The sequence below is a fragment of the Gossypium arboreum genome, chromosome 6, assembly GCF_025698485.1.
Source record: "Gossypium arboreum isolate Shixiya-1 chromosome 6, ASM2569848v2, whole genome shotgun sequence".
Classification (NCBI taxonomy): domain Eukaryota; kingdom Viridiplantae; phylum Streptophyta; class Magnoliopsida; order Malvales; family Malvaceae; genus Gossypium; species Gossypium arboreum.
In genome coordinates this window covers 23,799,142-23,806,227 of record NC_069075.1, presented here as the reverse complement: position 1 = coordinate 23,806,227, position 7,086 = coordinate 23,799,142, and the positions used below count along the sequence as shown (strand labels likewise).

The 7,086-nt window shown below is 35.9% G+C and overlaps 1 non-coding gene across 1 annotated transcript; it reads left to right on the top strand.

Moving 5' to 3' along the window:
* Positions 1–314: 314 nt before the first annotated feature.
* LOC128294548 (small nucleolar RNA R71) lies at positions 315–421 on the top strand. Its single transcript, XR_008284858.1, has one exon. It is a non-coding gene; the product is annotated as a small nucleolar RNA R71 (small nucleolar RNA).
* Positions 422–7,086: the final 6,665 nt, after the last annotated feature.

Sequence of the window (7,086 nt, the reverse complement as noted above, 5' to 3'; positions counted from 1 at the left end):
CACTTCCACTTGCTTCGCACTGCATTACTGGGTAAACCTGTGAAGAACTAAGAAAACCATCAATCTTTTTATTTAGAAGTTCTACCTGGTTTGACAGTATAGTAACCGAATCGACATTATAAACGCCTGCTGCTTTAGTTGGCTTAGTCCACATGACTTGCCACTGATAGTTATTCTGTAACATCTCCTCCATAAACTCATAGGCATCTTCAGGTGTTTTATTGTTGATGGTTCCACCAGCAGCTGCGTCAACCATTTGTCGAGTCGAAGGATTCAGGCCATTATGGAATGTTTGAACCTGAAGCCAAAGCGGTAACCCATGGTGAGGGCACCTTCTCAGTAAGTCTTTGTATCTCTCCCATGCATCGTAAACTGTTTCTAAGTCCATCCGCACAAACGAAGAGATATCATTACGTAATTTAGCCGTTTTAGTCGGCAGAAAGTATTTGAGTAAAATTTTTTTGATTATTTGTTCCCAAGTAGTAATTGACCCTCATGGTAATGAGTTCAACCACTATTTAGCTTTATTCCTCAATGAAAAGGGAAACAACCGAAGATGTATGGCATCATCAGAAACGCCATTGATTTTAAATGTATTGCAAAATTCTAGAAAGTTTGCTAAGTGAGCGTTAGGATCTTCATCCTACAAACTGTCAAACTGAACAAACTGTTGTATCATTTGAATTGTGTTAGGTTTTAGTTCAAAAGTATTTGCAGCTACAGCAGGTCTAACTATGCTAGATTCAGTTCCTGTTAAAGAAGGTTTAGCATAATCATACATAGTGCGTGGAGCAGGATTTTGATTAGCTGCAATTGTAGGAGGTAGCTGATTGTCTTGGTTTTCAGCAATCTCTTCAGTTGGGGTTTGAGTATCGTCTTCTTGCTCGTTCTCTGTGTATCTTAAGCTTTGCCTTATTTCTCTTTGGTTTTTGCGTACTGTGCGATTGATTTCTTCGTCAAAAAGTAGTGGTCCTGATGGGTTTCTTCTAGTCATAAACTATAAAAACCTGCCAAGAGAAAGAAAAAGTAAATTAATAAATAATAATAATAAAAAAATTAAATTGCAAGAAAAATAAATGGCTAAAGTAATAAAAATTGAGTGTTCCTAATATCTTAGTTCCCTGGCAACGGTGCCAAAAACTTGATCGCGTGATTTCGTGATAGATTTTAAACATTTATAATTACTCGTTCTTGAACTAACTATTATCACGATCTAGGCAAGTGTACCTATTGAACAGTAGTATAGTTTTAGCAAGATCAGATTTTCGAACCTAAAGGAACTAAAAGTACTAGTAATGACTGTCTTTTTATTATCTAGCCTAAGAATAAAGAGGTTTTTGTTACTGTCTTTTTATTATCTAGTCTAAGAATAACGAGGTTTTTGTTTTAACTAACTAATTATCTAAACTAAGAACTCACAGAGAATAGAATTGGGAAATTGCTTTTGGGAAAATCGATTGAATGAAGGCAATACCTAAGGAAAAATCCACCTAGATGGTACTTGTTATTCTGGCTCCGAATCGGACAATTTATTCATTTAACTTGTTCCGTAGAGATCCCTAAGTTATGTTATTATCCCTATTCAAGATAATAACGTCTAATCCCTAAATTGAATAACTGAGACTTTTCTCTAATTAACACTCTAGGGTTGTATTAACTCGATCTATGGATCCCCTTCTTAGGTTTCACCCTAATCCGAAAAAATCTTGTCACCCTATGTCTAGGCGTGCAATCAATTCTGCTTAATTATGACAAATGTACTCTTAAACATGGTCCATTCCTCCTCTGAATAAGAGCTTATCCTGAATCAGTATCCTGGGATATCAAAACAAGAATTAAGAACACATAATTAAGAACAAGTTAAATATTTATCATATGATTCAGAAAATAATAACAAGATTCATCTTAGGTTTTATTCCCCTTAGGTATTTAGGGGTTTTAGTTCATAACTAAACAAGAAAACATCTCAGAATAATAAAGAATACAAAACATAAAGAAAACCCAAAACTCCTGAAGGGAAATTAAGGAGAGATCTTCAGTCTTGATGATGAATCTAGCTTCTGAGATGGATCAATCGGCTTTCTTGGGGTAATTCCTTGCCCCCTATTCTGTGTGTCCCTTTTCTTCCTCCTCTAGGGTGTATTTGTAGGCTTTGGAATGCCTGAGAGTCCTCAAAATTAGCCTTTTCTGAATTGGACTCAACTTGGGCTCGGCAGGGACATGCCTGTGTGACATGCCCGTGTGCGATTACTTCAGGCCGTGCTCGAGCCTGCCAAATTGACATGGCCGTGTGGTCTGCCCGTGTGAGGATGTCCAGGCCGTGTTGATTTCGTACTTTGGCCCATTTTCTCCATTTTTGGCCTGTTTCTCGTTCCTTTCACTCTCCTATGCTCTCCTAGGTATAAAACATGAAATTAAAGCATTAGGAGCATCGAATTCACCAATTCTAATGGGAAATCATCCATAAAATGCGTTAAACATGGGGTAAAAATATGTATAAATTACAATTTACACGAGCCTGCAAAGCTGAAGAGCTCGGGAAAGAGAAAAGAAAAACTGACTTTGAAGCTAGAGATGCACGTAAAAGAACATCCGGTAAGTCATTCCAGTTGGCACCAAAGAATTTTCGAGACGATTTCAGTCATTCTAAAGCCACTTTGGGTTATTCTAGACAGGATCAGAGTAGACCACCTATGAGCTCAAGAGCTACCTCAATAGCTAGTGTGGGTAATGTCAGATCAAATCAACTTGAGTGTAAACATTGCAGAAAATGACATCTCAGCAGTTGTAGATTGCATGATCGGCTTGTTTGAAATGTGGATCAATGGATTATTATATTCGTGATTGCCTAGTGTTAGCTGAAGAAAATCTAGTGCAGAATACGAGATCGGGTAATACTGTAGCTCGAGATAGACCACCCAGAAATGCGGGTAATGCGAGTGGTCGTCAGAGAGGGACTAAAGATACAACAATTAGATCTGAGACTTGTGCACCTGCTAGAGACTATGCTATTCGTGCACGTGAATAGGCTTCATCCCCAGATGTCATTACTAGTACTTTCACTTTCTATGATACTAATGTAATACATTGATTGATCCCGGTTCGACTCATTCTTATATGTGTTAGACTTTAGTATTCAGTAAGACTCTAAGTCTACTAAGTTTGTGATTAGAATGTCAAACCCCTTGGGCTGGTGTGTTCCAGTTGACAAAGTGTGTAAAAATTGTCCCTTGATGGTTCGAGATTCGTGCTTTCCGGCTGACTTGATGTTTTTGCCATTTCATGAGTTCGACATAATTCTGGGTATAGACTGGTTGTGTAACACCCCTAACACATAACCGTCATCAAATTAGGGTTACAAGGCATTACCAAACAGACAAAACCTTTCAGACCAATTCAAAATCACGGATATCACATAACATTAGTACTTAGGCAATCATCAACAATTCATCCCTTATGATGGTCTACGAAACCTAAAACATACTTTTAAGGACAGTCGGGACTAAACAAAACACATTCATAAATTTCAGAAATCAGAAAATTTTTCAATTCTGTTGAGGTCAGATGTCCTTGTGACCAGGCTGTGTGCCTCAAACGGCCACCAGACACGCCCATGTGAATCAGCCGTGCTAAAACAAGGCATACATACTTTCACCTACGGCCAATAGACACGCCCGTGTGCTATGGCCGTGTGATACTTAGCTAGCCACTGACTTGAGCCCACAGACATATGACACGCCCATGTGTCATAACCGTGTGATCTTAAGAGGTTGCTGCTTTGCATACACGGCCACAAGGCACGCTTGTGTTCCCTGACCATGTGGCACAATGCAGGCTTGGTTTAAGCCAACTTGCCACCCCTTTTTGGGTCATTCCTACAAACAATATTAAACAACATTTATACTAAAATTTTCAACCAATTCCATGCTCAACACATGATTCATTATAACTAAATCACCACCATTCAATAATCTATTCAAATACATACCAAAACACATTAAAATTCTTATTACAACAACATGCCAAAATGCTCATTTCATAGCTCACTTATAGCACCTTCTAACTCATGCTTAAACTTACCATTTCCTCAACTTGGCATATTTCAAAATGACCACCACATACAAGGCTATATAACCATTACAAGCATACACAATTTGGCATTGCAAACCATTTACCAAAACTAAGCACAAAACATACCATTTGCTATCCAACTCTCATGGCAGAACATATATACATATCAAAGCTTAAATACATAAACATTCTAGCCTATACATGCCATACTTAAAAATATTTACATTTTCAAAAGAACCAAAATGAGTTTGATAGTATGGTGATGATCCTTAACGGTCCCCGAGCTTGTGTTAGCTTCGATATCTATAAAACAATTCAAACACACACACAAAGTAAGCTTTCAAAAGCTTAGTAAGCTCGTACTAAAATTATCAACAGTATATAAACATAAAACATCAATACATAAAAATATATAAATTCTCAAATCATCTATCAAATCTATACCAATCCGATCCATAAGTTCATAACAATTCAATGAACTTCACCTAGATAATATCATCTACCACAAAGGTATCATACATACCTGGATCTTCCCATACTTATTCACTTTCATTCTCACCTTTTGCTTGAGTTATTCAAGACTTTCCGTAAATTATTCATACTTTAACATCTGCACACTTAGTGTTGTAAGGGTTAGCCGACGCTAAAATGATTCCGCACACTTAGTGCCATTTCAGTTAGCCGAAGCTAAGTTGGTATCGCACACTTAGTGCCTTATATAGCCGAAGCTATATTAAACCGCACACTTAGTGCCAAGCATAGTCGAATATCATTATGCTCAAATCGAAATCAAATATCTATACAATTTATGGATTACCATCGCATTAAAACATAGCTTTAACATCATTTATCACGTACGAACTTACCTTGCACTCGGAATTGTCGATTGGAATTGTCTACTCGATAACCTTCGACTTTCCTCGATATAAATCCGAATTCCTCCTTTCTTGATCTATATGTTTTCAAAATTAACCTTTTTATTCACCAAATAATTCAATTCAATCCATAAACACATATTTAGGGCATTTTACAAACTAGCCCTCACATTTTTACATTTCGACACTTTAGTCCCTATTTCACAAATTCAAAAAATACACATAATTTGCATATACACAAGCTTAGCTGAATTCTCCTAATACTCATACTAGTCCACACATTTCATTTATTTCACATTTTAGTCCCACAAAATAACATTTTTACAATTTAGCCCAAATTGCTCAAATTCATCGAAAACCCTAAAACAAAACATAAGGGTTAGCAGAAGCTAAAATGATTCCACACACTGAGTGCCATTTCAGTTAGCCGAAGCTAAGTTGGTATCGCACATTTAGTGCCTTATATAGCCGAAGCTATATTAAACCGGACACTTAGTGCCAAGCATAGTCGAATATCATTATGCTCAAATCGAAATCAAATATCTATACAATTTATGCATTACCATCGTATTAAACATAGCTTTAACATCATTTATCACGTACGAACTTACCTTGCACTCAGAATTGTCGATTGGAATTGTCTACTCGATAACCTTCGACTTTCCTCGATCTAAATCTGAATTCCTCCTTTCTTGATCTATATGTTTTCAAAATTAACCTTTTTATTCACCAAATAATTCAATTCAATCCATAAACACATATTTAGGGCATTTTACAAACTAGCCCTCACATTTTTACATTTCGACACTTTAGTCCCTATTTTACAAATTCACAAAATACACATAATTTGCATATACACAAGCTTAGCCGAATTTTCCTAGTACTCATACTAGTCCACAAATTTAATTTATTTCACATTTTAGTCCCTCAAAATAACATTTTACAATTTAGCCCAAATTGCTCAAATTCATCGAAAACCCTCAAACAAAACATTCAAACCCAACATCAAGCTTTCTTAATTCATCATATAACATCACAAAACTCATGAATCCATTCATGGCACTTTTCAAAATCATCAATAAAATCAGAAGTTGAGACATGGGCTTGATAATATACTAAGCAACGATCACAAAAATATAGAAATAATCCAAAACCGAATCAAAACATACCCGAATTAAGCTTCTAATGTGCCAAAACCCTAAAACTCTTTTTCTTTTCTTTTTTCTTCAATATTCAGTGGATGAAAACATAATATGGCATCATTTTCTAATTTGTTTTCATATAATTTACTTTAATATGTATTTTACCATAATACCCTTATTATAATCATTAAAATTCACCAACTACATGTCCATAATTGTCCACCATTAACATTAATGGTACAATTGACATGTGAGGACTCTCACTTTGCTAAACCATATCAATATAAAACTTTTAACTTATAGAAGGTAACTTTTACAACTTACGCGATTTAATCTTTTTCTCAATTTAACCACTTAAACAATAAAATTATCACACCAAAATTTCATACATATAAATTCACATATCATAAGCACAGAAAATAACATTGAAATATTTTTTTGACTTAGAGTTGTGGTCACGAAACTACTATTTTGACTAGGGTTGAAATCGGACTGTTACAATTCTCCCCCCTTAGGGATTTTTGTCCCTGAAAATCCTACTGTTAAACAGATTCAGATATTGTTGTCTCGTAGCATCTTCAGACTCCCACGTGGCCTCTTCAACACCGTGTTGATGCCACATGACCTTAACTAATGGAATTTTCTTATTTCGCAACTCTTTAACCTCGCGAGCTAAAATACAAATCGGCTTTTCTTCATAAGTCATATCAAATTGGATTTTAATATAAGACGGGGAAATTATATGAAAAGGATCGGATCTGTATCGTCAAAACATCGATACATGAAACACATTATGTATCTTTTCTAAATCATATGGTAGGCTCAAACTATAAGCAACTGGCCCAACTCACTCGATGATTTCATACGGTCCGATGAACCTTGGGCTCAACTTGCCCTTTTTACCAAATCAGAACAGTTTCTTCCACGGAGATACTTTCAGAAACACTTTATCACCGATCTCAAATTTGATATCTTTTCGTTTTAAATCCGCATAAGAT